We start from the raw sequence: 14798 nt of genomic DNA on the forward strand, positions 1-14798 counted from the left end.
GAAAAGTTACCCATCTCACGGCATTTTTTGCAACCACCACCTTCTACAACCTTATCTGAAAGTTAACATATTTATAACTTGCACATTAAAATATAACACAGGTTATTTACAAGAGTTTCAAGCACAATTTGTTTTTCTCAAAGCACTGTTTTGAGGGTAGACTTCACTGGAGTATAAAGTGAAGCCAGAGAAATGGGGGGAAAAACAACCCAAACAGCCTACCTTGTGAGTAAATTGGGCTTTCATTGCTTAATAAATATATACATACCTTAAAGGAGCCACGAGAACATTTTATTATTGCATTAAACAACACACACAAAATCTATGCCACTGGCAAAAAGCTAGCAAGATTAGCACCAACCCTAACATGTAGTTATAATCTACATATTTCACTGACCAGGAAGACTCAACCTCATTCTCTTGGAAAAGAATTCAGAAGCAGAAGTCCAAGACTAAGCTAATGTAATTACTTAAAACAACAACATACAATCAAGATGTCATGTTTGTTAACATAAGTCAGTTTACAAAGTGCCCTGTATTAGTTTCAATCTGGTTTTACCAGGTAGACACCAATTGTAAATAGTATTCAGATAGTATAACAGATTTACACTAAAGGTAGAACAAATTTAATCCAAAAGTCCTAACTTTGTAACAGCTAGTCTCACATTCCTCGGGAAGTAAGTTTTCATCTATAAACTACCATTCCTCTCTTTTTTTGTATATCATGATAGCCTGAATCAATCAGTTCTATGGGTGTCTACAGCATGAGCTAAGAAATACTTCCTAAAATGAAAAAGGAGCTTGATATCTTTAGCAAATTATATAATATATAAAAATAGCTTGCTGAATAATTATAAAGTGATAAGAGTAACCTGAATCACTATGATTTATGAATAGTGTTCTAAGCTGCAAAGCTGTATTTAAAATGCAGTATGGAACTGTACTTAAAAAAGAAATGCATGCATACCCATATTACTATTGCATCTTTGCCTCCATTGCTCTAAACATGAGTCAGTGTTTTGTTGTCTTATTTCAGGAGTTAAAAATGGTGCTCTTGCACCTTACTCATTCATTTAAAAAAAAAAAAACTCAGAATGAAAAAAGAAAATCCATACCTTTATTTTTCCCACCCCTTGGAATATTAATGCAATTCCCACTTACATTTCAGGCTTGAAAAAATGTGGCTGCTGCAAAAAGCAATTTCACTCAGGACAATTTCCACTGACAAGCAGTAACAGCTCAGAAACTGTCTTGGTTTTTCTTAATCTTTTCTTTCCTTCATCCATAATTTATTTATTTTTTTTTTTAAACCCAGAAGTAACAGTATTTTACCCTATACCACATACGTTCCAAATTAGAATATTTAATTTTACTAGGAAGAAAGAATAAAACATGGGTGTTCACAATGAGAGTAATATATTTCTCTTTCTCTCTCCAATATGTGGTTTTCAGTTAGGTACAGATGATCTGATCTGAACAGCACCATCATAATCTTCAATAATCTTTTAGAGAAATCTTGAGCAATCAACATCAAAGTCGGCTAGACAAATCCCTTTCTCTCTTTGCTATCAGGACCTTCTAATCACATTAATACACAATCTACCTAGAATGTATAGGGGGGATGGAGAGAAACAAAAAACCAAACAAGCAGAAAGCATACATCACATGCTTCAAAAATCAGAAAGCACAAGTGTGCTTTAAGATACCACTGCTGGAAGAAAATCTGAATACTCTGTATTTGAAATAGACAGAACCTGAACCACCATCTGGTGTTGAAAGAAGCTTCTGAAATTTCCCCTCTTAACTGAAGTTCCAAAACTTTTACTTGAGACATTTTTATTTCTCAAGTCAGGATAAATTCTCAATAATAATAACGATGATGATATTTTTGGTTTAATTGGTCTTCTGGTCTGATTCACAACAGCTGTTATTTCAGTAGGCTTTACTGAGTATGAGCATCAAAGAGGAAAAGCACTGTTAAGATTTAAGGTATAAACAAACCAACACAAAAGCCAACAAATCCAAGCTTTCCATTCTCATGCAGTACAGAACAGCCTTCTTATAGCAGTGATGCAGAACTCACCTTGGTTGATCATCACTCAAAGAATGGCCTTCATCACACAGATGTTGCGTAAGCCTTACATAAATGTGCATTAGGAAACAAACTAATCTGTATTTTCACTTGTCACTTAAACATTGCAAGACTTTCTATTCAGTGAAATTACCCAGAGGGACATAAGATGCACTGCTACTTATGCTTTCAGCTTTGTTATAGGTGCAGACTTATGTTGGTTATGGTTAGGTGCAGATTATATTTGGCTATGAGGAAACATTAACTACTTCAACTGAAATCAGAGCTAAGCAGTAATAATGAATGCTATATATTGTTAGAAACAAGTAAACAAACAAAAATTCAACCAGAAGTAGTAGAACATTTTGCCCAAACATTCTCTTTTCTGCTAAAAAAAAAATAAATAAGGGAAAAGAGACATGAAACATTCACTACCACATGCTTTCTTTCCATTCCCTCTCACCTTTACTTAGTCCTTATGTGAATACAAAAACCATGCCTTTAAGGAATTTTAGAATTCAAAGTTTACTACAAGGTTTGTAGTAAACCTTGGTTCAGATTTTTCATTTTTAAGTTGTATAAAACAGCACTTTGGAGATCACCCTGAACATATTTCAGACCTACAACGTGACCCTTAATTCTGCTTCTCACAAACTAACCTTGAGAAACTTCGCTCTGAAGCACAGTAATTTTTGTCTGTTGATTAAGCATTTAGATAAAGCTTTAATCCCAAACTGCAGACATTCAGAAAAATAGTAATTAGAATCAAAGTAAAGAAAGGAGACACAAGAAACCTGAAAGATATAATAATATCTTTGCTGATTTAAAATACTTCATAGTAAAATACAGACCTTGTTGATGGTTGATATTCAGGTCTCCTTTCTCAACTACACAACATTCAAACTAACTTTTCTTTTGGCTAATCTGTGGGAATAAAAAACAACCAACCAAACAACTATAAACAGGCAAATGTATATTTTGAATACCAGAACACTGCCTATACATTAATTTTGTATTTATTCTTCAGTGAAACTTGTTCTGAGCAAAGTGTTACGTGTTTCTCCATTCTGATGCACACATTGGTAAATAACATCTACTGAAAGAACACCTGCTAGGAATCAGCCCAAAAGACCACCTAAACCAAATAATCAGAAGTCCATCACCAGTTTCCACAGCCCATGGCAGCAAACAACATAGGCCATAAGAATCAAGAAGGCCTGCACCACAAAAAGCATTGCCAGCAATTTCCAGTTTCCGGACATTAAGGTAGTTCCTGGCAAAAGAGAACTGTCGTGTTGAACAGGTCGGTTGGTAAAGGCAATCAGAAATATGAAGAGTACAGAAAGGTAGAGAAATTTGTACATAAGAGCTTGGGAGGCTTCTTATTTATTATTACTCTGTGGCTACAAGTGTAGGTCATGATTTTAATTTCCAATAAAATGTTCTTGAAAAGCAAGAGAATGCTACACATAACTCAGGCTTATTTTTTTCTTTGTCAATCTTCAAGCATAAACATTAATTTTGTTATCTAACCATGCTTAAAAATAATTTATTAACAAAGAATTGTTCAGTATTAATTTGTCTTCACCTGGCTGACTGCCAAAACAGTATAATGCTTCACAATTGCAATACACAAGAGATTCATAACACCCTCTAATTACTCTTTAAATTCCCTCACATAAGCACCATCTTTTCCTACAATTGCAAGGGTATGGGAGAAAATTTCAAAACCTTTAGCACAGGTCTGTAATTTCATTCCCAATACTGCAATTCACAGAGTAGAAGCATCAGAAGGTCTACTGAACTAAAGGTAAGCATTCAGCGCTCGACAACACAAACATGTCCTCTTCTACTACCACTGTTTTGCTGTGGGTCCATTGATCCTGGTAAGCATACCTGAGGCCTGAGTGTATTTATGCTCTGCCATTCACACCAGAAGTAAAACACTTGCACTGTCTCATTTTTACAACATTAGAAGATGCTTTGGGCATTTATGAACAAAGTAAATGAACTCCACTGAAGTCCTCCAATAGCAAGGTTGACTTTAAACATCACATTAACACCACAAAACACCTCGGGAAGTTTCCCCAGAAACCTGACCTACACAGATTGACTCACACAAGTGTATTTACTCAACAACTTCACTGTCAATGAAAGCAGATGAAGTAATCTACTTTTCTAAGCCTAGCTTACCTCAATTGAAAACCTGAACAGTGGCTCAAAGCTTCTGAAGAATCTTTTAACTTCAGATTTATCTAGACTTCTGGTGTGAAGAAAACCACAGAAACATGCATCTTAAGCCACAGAAGTTTCACTTCCTCCTGAAGTACTCATTTGAACAGCAACCTATTTCAAGTTCAGTAGCACCATCCGAATTCAAGACTTACGTCAACATTTGAGACACTAATAGGTATCAGTATCGATTACATCTTACACAATACTACTAAAATAGCATTAGTCCTACAAAACTAAGAAGATAAAATAGAGTCAGGACCTGCCAAAAACATCATCTAAGTCCATATGCAGCATCCTAGAGTACTCAAGGAGCTGAAAAAAAGATAATATCAGTCTGAGGTTTTAGCGGTCATTACTTCCTCTGCACTCTTCTGCTATATCCTGTACCATTATCTAAGACTAGGGTCTAGAAAAAATCATAACCAAACCCCAGCCCCAGTGCTAATGGTCAACACAGCTGATCCTTTGCTCGCTGAGGATCCCTACTGCAGCACCCTGCTTGGCTGCAGGGCTCAGGTAAAAGCCAAGGGGGAAAGTCCTCAGCTCAGGCACATGTTGCAGCTGAGCACAGCTTTGGTTTATCAGCCTTCAAACAGCGAGATCCAGTGCATCACACAGGTGTCTGCCTGAAGTGACAACAGAAAGGGATGGTTGGTATTTTCACTCCTATTTCCAGCTATTCTTCACATTTAAAGAATGCGTACTTAAATCTGGAGAGAAAAAAACTCATGCACAAGGAATAACTTTTGCTCACTCCAGCACTACCATTACTATCATTTCTATCTCCAGTCTTGCAATCAGCCACGTGTTAACTTTACCCAAGGATGCAGTCACTCTCACTTCTGTAACTTGCCTTGGTGCTGATTTCTGCCTTGATGCATTGGTGCTACTGAGAACAAATCCCGATCCCATGGGTAGAAAAGGCAGTAAGAATGACCTCCTAAGAACTAAAATTAAACCTGTCCTACAGTTCATTGACAGCATCTTCTCAATGATACCTTTTCCCTTCAGCATACAATGGCAACTTGACCAGTTTGCTACAAAAATCTGGCAACTGATAACACGATTTGGAACCCTACAACTCTAAATCATTGCTTTGAACACAGCCCAGGATTGCAGCGATTGAGAGAAGTTACCATATGGTAATTGTAAAGCAGTTTGTATTCAAGAAGTATTATTTTTTTTAAAAAAGTGGTTGCTACATCATAAAATCCATCACTGTTTAGGTTGGACATTAGGAAACACTTCTTTACAGAAAGGGTAGTTAAGTACTGGAATAGGCTCCCCAGGGAGGTGGTTGAGTCGCTGTCCCTGGATGTGTTTAAGAGCCTTGATGATCTTCAAGGTCTTTTCCAATCTGGGTAATTCTATGATTCTAAGAACAAAACCAAATACAGAGAATGAGCTATCTTCTCAAAGCCCAAAGTCAACCCTCCAGGTCAAAAATTAAGCCCTATTTTTTAGTTTTAGAAGCCACATTTCCTCTCAGCACTGAGTCTATTCTGTCAACTAATAGAGGACTTCAGTGCTAGAAGCACAACACCTTTCAGAAGTGCTTCTCAGAAGCCAAAGCCTGACTATGCATGGAAGGTGTCCTGTTCACAGAAGGTTGTTTAATATGACACAGCACAATAAGTTCTTGAAGTATTGTTTGTGTTAATACTGACATCAGTTTTAAAATTAACATAAAGGTAGCTTACTCAAACTGTGTTCAAAGAAGGAAGGAAAACAGCTTGATCCACATAGTGGATAAAGATGAAAGAATGCGTTTCTTTTAACTAAAGGTCTGAACACGAGGAATTATCTGCTGAAAACATACTGCTTTTGTCCATGGGCGGAGCACACAGGAAAGTAAAACTGTTCAGCTCTCATGTTCCTAAAGCAAACTTTGGCCACATGAACCAACACGGATGTGCACATCCCTGTCATGTGACAACAGGCATTTATCAGTGAACACAGCCCTGATTTTTTTCTTCTGGAGTTGCAAGAAGAATGCCAGTCTCAGAATAAAGAATATCCCTCCAGAGAGGACGAGTATTGATAAAAACCTAAATTACAAGTTGCGATATCTTGAGAAACAATCCTGCTGCACAATGTGCAGCACACCAAAGATCTATTAAGTATGATTTTACGATATTTCTCTATTTCAAATAAATTGGCAATCCCGATACACTTCTAATATCGTTCCATTGTTTCATTTACTACCTAACAGTTCCCTGGATACGTTAAAAACAAAAAATAATCAATCAAAAATCCTCTTCATGTTATGAAATACAGATCAAAGCTATCTGGGGCTCACTTTCATTCCAAATAGCAATACCGAGGTCCAAAAATTAGAGAGTTTTTAATAACTGCACAAGTAGCCCTGAGAGCAGGCAAAACCAGGGAAGTCTGATTTCCTGCATCGGTTTCCAGCTTGAGAGAAATGATTACATGAACTCTCCAGTGTGCAGGTTAAGAGCTCTTTCCTATCTAGCTTCTTTAATTTTAGAAATTCCATAGAAATATTCCAACCTAGGAGACCTCTGCTGCCAAATGTGTTTGAGATTGGCTGACAGCTGGAAGACCTACATACAAGAGGGAGCGACAGGCACGCAGATGTTGTGGTTGCACTTGAGCTGCTCTTCCTGAGGAAATAAAGCTAACAAAACCGGTGGAATAAAATAATCATAGGGAAGCACTGCTACCAACCATAGCCACAGTCTCACGTTCGGTATCATGTTTTTTTGTCCTCTGAAATCCAACACAGTCCCACTCAGCACTGCTCCTTCTATTCATCCCACAACGGGTACCTCATTCTGAGATTAACCCTCAAGCCCGGGCTGTACAGAGCACCCAGATCCATGCACATGTTCAGTAGGAACATCCTAGAGCTAAATTTACAAACATGCATAGGAAACACAAGCACAAGTGTGTTGAGCTTTCCTGCTCAACCTACTGTAGGGAACCTGCTTTAGCAGGGGGTTGGGCCCTATGATTCTGTATTCTTTTCTGCCAGCTGGAAAGGAACAATTCTTACTCTTCTATCAAATCCGCAGTAACACTGAGTTATGGCAATGCTGTACTTCACACACTGCAAATGTAACCAACAACACAACTTAATCGTAAACCCCTCTTCCCAGTCATACCTTTCAAAAATGAAAGAGAAGGCTCCAAAGTAAACTTCTGTATCTTGTTTCCTTGACTAAAGGTCAACTTCGCTTGCAAAACTTGCCTGAAATTTCATTCAGTTGTCTATGAACTATTAAGAGAAATACAACACACTTCCCTTGGCGGCATACTCTACGTTCTAAACCACTTGGGGACCATTCCGCCCATTTTGGTACATTCAAATATCTGTTTGTAACTAATGCTACCCTCTGCCTTGGCTTAAATGCAGCAGGTAGGCCTGGAGAAACCTCCTCAGTCTCTGCGTGGATCAGATACATTTACACCCCAGTTATTCCCGATACAAAGTGGCACATACGTGCCACATCAGACATCTGGAAGGTCCCATCTTGAAACACATGCAATAAACCCACATACTTAATGCCATGTAAGAGAGAGGGGGAAAAAAAATAACGCGCCAGCCGTTCTGCTGCACATAACTTCACATGGAGAAAGAAAGTAGCGCTGCAGGAATGGGACTTTCCTTCCCTCCCCCCCCCCCCCCCACCTAAACCGCCAGGAACACGAGGGGGATTGACGAAGTGTTATGATGGCATATTTAAATTAATGACTCAGAAATTGAAAGCAGTCGCGTTCCTGCTAGGTGGAGCGACACCGAGCCGAGAACCGAACGAAAAACAGCAAATAACGACACACGCACGGCCGAGCGAGAGCCGAGGCGGGAACTCTTTTCCTGCTCTCCGTCCTTCGGCCCCAGCGCTGCTCCAGCAGCGCCCGGAGCCGGAGCGGCCATCGCCGGTCGGGGCGGCGCGCACCCACCCCCGACGCTGCGAGCCCCCCGCGGGGCCCGGGGGCGGGCAGAAAGTTGCCGAGAAACTTTGTGCGAAGGGACCGAGGTCCCCTTCCCGGGGTGGGGGCGAAGCGGGCGGCCCCGCGGGGAGAGGCCGAGGGCGAGCGCGGGCGGCCGGGGCCTAGCGCTCAGCCGGGCGCCGCCGCCGCCGCCGCCATCGCGGCCGCCTCTCTCGCGGGGCGGGGGGGACGGGGCCGCGGCCGGGTGCTCACCTGCCCGTCCTCGCCGGCGCGGGTGGGAGAAGGAGGGGGAGAGGGAAGGAAGCGGGGCCCCCCCCGCTCCTCCCGGAGCCGCGGCGACCCGGGGAGGGAAGGGGGGGAGGAGGGGAAGGGAGGAGGGAAGAGGAGCAGGAGGAGGGAGCCGGGCGCTCCGGTGCGTGCGAGGAGCCGGAGCCTGGCGGCGGGAGGAGGAGACTCCCCGCCCCTACGGCTGGGCTCTCCGGCGGGCACCTCCGGCCCCTCCCCCACTGCACTCCGCCTCTCTCCGCTGCCCGCGGGCGGCCGGGTGAGGCGCGGCGAAGCTCCCCGCCCGATCAGAGGCCGCGGGGAGGAGCCGGGCGGACCCCTCCTCGGCGGCGCCGCGCACCGAGACAACATGGTGGCGGCCGAGGCCACGCGGGGCCGAGGGGAGATGAGGGGCAGCTCCAGATCGGGGCCTTTCGGGGCGGGCTGCCCAGAGCCCGGCTACCTTCCCCCTGCTTGACGCCGTTCAGGTGTGCGGCTTCAGCTCTAAGCTCTTCCGTCTGCCGTGGGAAAGGCGTGAAGAAATTATTCTTCAACCACGCAGCCGGGAATGTACAGGCTTGGTGTGCGTTATAGGTTTGAGTCAGACAGGTACATCCCACTGGTCTCAGTGCCAGAGGTCAGCGTCGGGTGTCTGAAAAAGAAAAGTTGGGTTTGTGTCACGATAGAATGCAAGATAAAGGTTCTTCAAATGTCTTCTGAGGCCAACTTTCAGAAGTCAGGCCAATTAATCAAAATATCCAGGCTGGATCACCTGGCCTTGGGCATCTGAGGTTGCGTATTAGAAAATTTTTCTGCTCAGAAACAGTGGTGAGACATTGGAACAGGCTGACCAGGGAGGTGGTGGAGTCACTGTGCCTGGAGGTGTTTGAGAAATGGGTAAAGGTGGCACTGAGTGATATGGTTAGTGGGCATGGTGGGGATGGGGTCACGGTTAGATGTTCTTAGTGGTCTTTTCTAGCCTTAGTGACTGCAGGAAGGACTGAGAGAAAAACACCCCAAGGAACCCAGATTATGAAAGTTTACACAGTCAGATTGGTGGCTGTCATTCAGGATTAGCTTAGTTTTCAGCTCATTAATAGCTAGATTTATGTCTCTCGCACCTTTATTTGGTGTGAAGGCTGACTGATAATTGTATTGGTCCATAATGAGAATCTAATACAATGTGTACTTACTCTTTAAAGCAATCAAGCAGGAGGTCCCATTTCTAGGCATTGATTAAGGGTAAAACCGTTTGTCTTTTAGCTGAAGTCAAATACAAGTATTTGCTTTTACAAGACCATAAATACACCAGGCAGTTAACACTTTTATATAAATAAAATAATATAAAATAATAACACAAAAGCGTTTCAGGTTGTGATGCTCCTTACCATAAGTAATACTCATGTAACCCTGTTAGAGTGGTGGAGTTTATCATTTTCCTGTCCTGTTAGGAGCCTAAGTCACATTATTGCAGAATTGATTTTTAATTTAGAAATCAACAACGAGTTTTACAAATTGATCTGGGTGATGAATTATTTAACCAAGGAGCAGTCAGAGCCCTGGGTCTGATCACTGCTTCCCAGCACAGTCAGGGCTTGCAGCAGTCCTCCAAGCCTACATGGCTGACCTCCACTAATTGCTTGTGTTTGCCTTTCCTGTACATGGGCAAACACTTGGACAGTTAAGTTTATGGCAGAACAGTAAAACTTGGGTATCTAAAAAGCAGACTGAGCCTTAAGCACATTATTCTCATTGTGTTTCATGGCTACTCATTGTTCTTTAAGAAATGCATCAGCTTTGGGCTAAAGCTGTATGGTTAGAAGCATATTGACTCTTGCCAGCTGTCACTGTAACTCAATGCCTAGGTTTCAGGCCTGAAGTGAATGGGATTTTTCTTGGCGTCTGGCTGTGCCCACATGATGCCAAAAGGTTCCTTGGGATTCTCAGTCCATTCTACCCCTCTGATTGTTTTATCTCCCAAAGACCAATATAGGAAGTGTGCGTTGGACTTCTGAAAGACCCAGCAGTTATCTGCAGCCTTCTCTCGCTCTCATCTGTACATTTATGCTATTGACTGTCCAGATGTACCACCACAAATAGTACTAAGGCTCCACTGGTGATCAACTTCTATTGATAGTGAATCACAGAATCATATGGGTTGGGTGACATCTAGAGATCATCTATTCCAACCCCTCTGCTAAAGCAGATTCCTTAGAGTAGATGATTACACAAGAAAAGATCCAACTGAGTCTTGAATATCTTCAGAGAAGGAGACTCTACAACCTCTTTTGGCAGCTTTGTTCCAGTGCTGTCACCCCCACAGTAAAGAAATTCCTCCTGTTTGCTTGTGTTCCAGTTTGTGCTTGTTGCCCCTTGTTCTGAAGGGAGTAGCATGCTTAATTTCAAGCCCCATGTGATTAAAATAGTACATCAGTTTGGGAGAAGATGCAATGGCCAGTCTGCTAGCTGGCAACAATCTCAGCCCCACACCATATCACATGGATGGGAAAGAATGGATTAGGGCCTTGAATCGTGGAGGCCAGGCATGCTTTCTCTGTAGTGGAAAAAATGGCCACTTCTTAAATTGTCTTGCACTTGTTCCTGACAGTCTCAGCCTTCCTTGTTTTTATAAGGCCATGTCAAACCAGTGATTTAAACCTATCAAGCTGCTGGTTGCTCATTCCCTTTATTTCTGTGCTTAAGAGGACCTGGGGTTGTCATTGCCACCTTCTGCCTGTGAGTCAGCCTGTAGCCTGCCGCTACATTTCACCTAGGTAAAGCCCTGTTATGCTACTGCTCTGCTGCTATTGAGTGGGTTCTAAAATCTGCTGCAGTGCTGCATGTGCCATAAGCCATAAGTTGGGCTTAGCCCCTTACTGTTCATTCAAGGGAGCAGCTGTAGCTGGCACCAATCTCAGCTGAGAATCAGCTAAGGCCAGTGTCTGCTTTTGGGAATTTCACCACCTTTTTATTGCTCTGGTTTAAATTAATGTTTCTGACTTTGTACAGGACAAGGAAGGAGGAGCTGCACTCGTCTCCTGTAGCATGCGTAGAATACAGTGTGAGATGCTGCTGCTGTGGTTTGCTGCTACGAGGTGCTGGGTACCATTTCCTGACCAGTGCTTCAGGCAGGACCAGTGTCTTTGAACTCATCATCTGCATTGTGTTTCTGGTATTCCAGGAAAAATGCTGCTGTTAAGGTTGGCGTTAACATAATCACAATGATTATCTGTAATATCCTAAATGTAGACTGTGAAAATTGTTATGTATTTGAATTGATTCCTAAAGAAGGTGATCATTTATATTTATGCACTTCTAAATGCACTTCTGTTTTTGGTTCGAATTATCCAGTGCTTGGTAGGATAAAGAACTTACTATGCCAAAGGAAGTATTTTTTAGTGGGAACAAAGGTGTAAGAGCAGAAAGAAGGAAGGAACGGGAATAGAGGTGTAGGAGAGCAGTCTGGGATATTTCAGGCACTGATATGGGTGCACAGATTTGTGATTGAGGAACTCAGGTCTTGTATCCTGAGACTTGAGGGAAGCAGGACTTGTATCCTGAGATTTTACAGGAGGCAGGCAGGGGTTTTCTGCAGGGCTTTAACAGTGTGTGCTGACAGTTAATCTATGGTACACATTGTAAGCATGTAGAAACTTGGAAACACTGAGACATTCTTGAAAATGATAAGTAGGATTGTTTTCCAGTAAATCAGAATAAAAAATACAATACTGGAATTGCTCGTGGGCCTCTGCAAAGAGCTTTTAAAAGATACCTTTTACCTGCACTCATCCTTTCATTATGAGAAATAAGTGGTAGTCAAGGCCTCATCTTATTTTCAGAAGTGTGGAAAATATTGGCCTTTTATGAAGGCATCTTCCAAAATTCATGGGCTAAGTTGCCATTGCTTATTGTAAGGTGTGATCAAATTATACAAAGAAGTTCCTCTTGGAATGGCTTAGTATTTGTTACGTGCTTATTTTTTGAGTGCTTTGATAAATATTTTTGCTTTGTCATGTTAATTGCTTTCAGGAAAGCAATTAATAAAGCCACTGATTTTTAAAAGTCAAACGTTTTACTTGGGTGTGAATCACAGAATCACAGAATGACCTGGGTTGGAAGGGACCTCAAGGATCATGAAGTTCCAACCCCCCTGCCTGGCAGGGCCACCAAACTTCCATATTTACTAGATCAGGTTGCCCAGGGCCCCATCCAACCTGGCCTTGAACACCTCCAAGGACAGGGCATCCACAACCTCCCAGGGCAGCCTGTTCCAGGACCTCACCACTCTCCTAGTAAAGAACTTCCCCCTAACATCTAACCTAAATCTACCCTCTTACAACTTTTCCCTTGTCCTGCTATTATCAGCCCTTTCGAAGAGTTTACTCCCCTCCTGGATGTAGGTTCCCTTCAGGTACTGAAAGGCTGCAATGAGGGAAGCAAATGATATATGAATCCATTAGTTCAGTGAAGAAGCAGTGTTAAGTCACTGGGTGGTGGATCTCTCATTTTTTTCTTATTGTGAAGTAAGAATTCTATTTAAACTTTATGTTAAGCTTCTATAGGTTTTCTTCAGAAATGCCCTATTTTGCCATAAAATGTTTCTGCTCATCATGGCCGGAATCCGTGTGTTTGGTACTCACTTCTATCTGAAAGATTAAGTATTCCATTCGTACTCAAATGCAAATAGCATTTCCCTGTGATCATGTGAAACATGACTAACTTGCATGTTATACTTTTAGCAAGTGTGTGGAGGCTTTAAAAAGAAAACAACAACTAACACAACATTGATTCAGACATTATTTGGGAAATCATTTAAAGTTACTTTTGATTTCATGTTATACATGTTATACTCTGTCTTGGAAAATGCCACGCTTCTAAACTTGTTGCTATTTACATTTGTGTCACATCCACTTATATCAGACACGCTGGATTACACTGTATAATGAAAGCCGTATTGCTGTACTCTAATCTTTATCTCTTTATATCCGATCTGCTTTGAATTGCACATGAGTATTGTTTATGGTTACTTAAAATAACTACTGCTTTTATTTCAAGGGCAGCGTTATGTCTGATGAACACTTAACACTCAGCCCTACTTTGGCAGCAGCTACAAATCCTGTATCCTTGGTTCCTGCATGAAAGCTGCAGAGATCCAGATCTTTCCTTTAAGTTTCTCATTTGAAAAAAATCTGAAGCCTGTGAAATTGTAGTTGTGAAGAAAACTGTAATGCATTTTTTGAACCACTGTTCTCTTCTGAGGGATTTGGAACTTACACTCTTCCTCACAAAGCAGGTCGCACGCTCTTGCTCAGAAGGGAAAGGAACAAACAGCAAGAGAAAAAGAAATACGTGTTAAAGCTGACCTGAACTACTTTTAGTTTTGACATCATTGCTTGAGTCATTCAGAGCCTTTAAAAGACTTCTCACTTCACTTACCAGCCTGTGTAACAGAACAGTTTCTGCTGACTTTGGGAGATTTGCACATCCGCGTATTGGCTACACTTATTACGTTGTTGTTGTACATTGTGCTGACTGCCTAAGATGTTACTGTGGAAGAAACTCTTACTATTATCAGATGTGAAATCCAAGTGAATACAACATTTAGAGAGATCTCTTAGGGGATTCCGCTCCAAACTCAGTTATTTCCCAGCACACACTGACATTTAGCTGTTGAATATACATGCTATCACAGAGCTTTTATATGTGGCTTAATAAGTGAAGTAAAGCAGAATCCAGAAACTTCCTTTTTACAAAAACATAGCAATTATGTGCATTGCCTTATTTTAGCCCTTTGGACCAGCTTTCCTAAGGAGCCTCTCCCCCACCATCCTATCATCCCTTCTGTATTCCTGTTTTTTCCTCCTTCTCATGGCTGGCTGGTACTTCCTCTGCTCTTAGTGTGGTCTGTTCCTCTGAGCTCCTCCCCAACTGAAGATGCTCAACTTCTTCAGGCCTGTGCCAGTGCCCTTTGTTGTGTCTTAATCCCTAATAGATCTGAATTTTCCATGCTAGGTTGTTATTATGGCCCCAGTGTTTTGAGGATAATTGTCTGGGCACCAGAAAGCTTTCCCTCTTCATTTAAATGAATGTGTTGATGTTTATTAAATTGGGAATAGTTCCAGGAACAAAATTATTCTACAGTCTGGGATGCCAGAAGAATCTTTAGAGTGGAGCATTGATCAGGATGGGGCTGCTCACGGTCATATTCAACATTACAGGTGAACACAAACGTTGTGTACCATCTGTGACAGGTGCGTGACATCTGTGACATGTGACAGGATGAGGGGAAATGGCCTCAAGTTGCGCCAGG

General features: G+C 41.9%; 1 protein-coding gene across 1 annotated transcript in view; it reads right to left on the bottom strand.

Annotated features, from left to right (window-relative positions):
• Positions 1-8679, bottom strand: part of YES1 (YES proto-oncogene 1, Src family tyrosine kinase) — a 47445-nt gene extending 38766 nt beyond the window's left edge. Inside the window, exon 1 of the mRNA XM_072327594.1 lies at positions 8477-8679. The gene's annotated coding sequence lies outside the window, so the exon portion shown is untranslated. The remainder of the gene's footprint in view (positions 1-8476) is intronic.
• Positions 8680-14798: the final 6119 nt, after the last annotated feature.

Source organism: Excalfactoria chinensis, chromosome 2, assembly GCF_039878825.1.
Source record: "Excalfactoria chinensis isolate bCotChi1 chromosome 2, bCotChi1.hap2, whole genome shotgun sequence".
Taxonomy (NCBI): Eukaryota; Metazoa; Chordata; class Aves; order Galliformes; family Phasianidae; genus Excalfactoria; species Excalfactoria chinensis.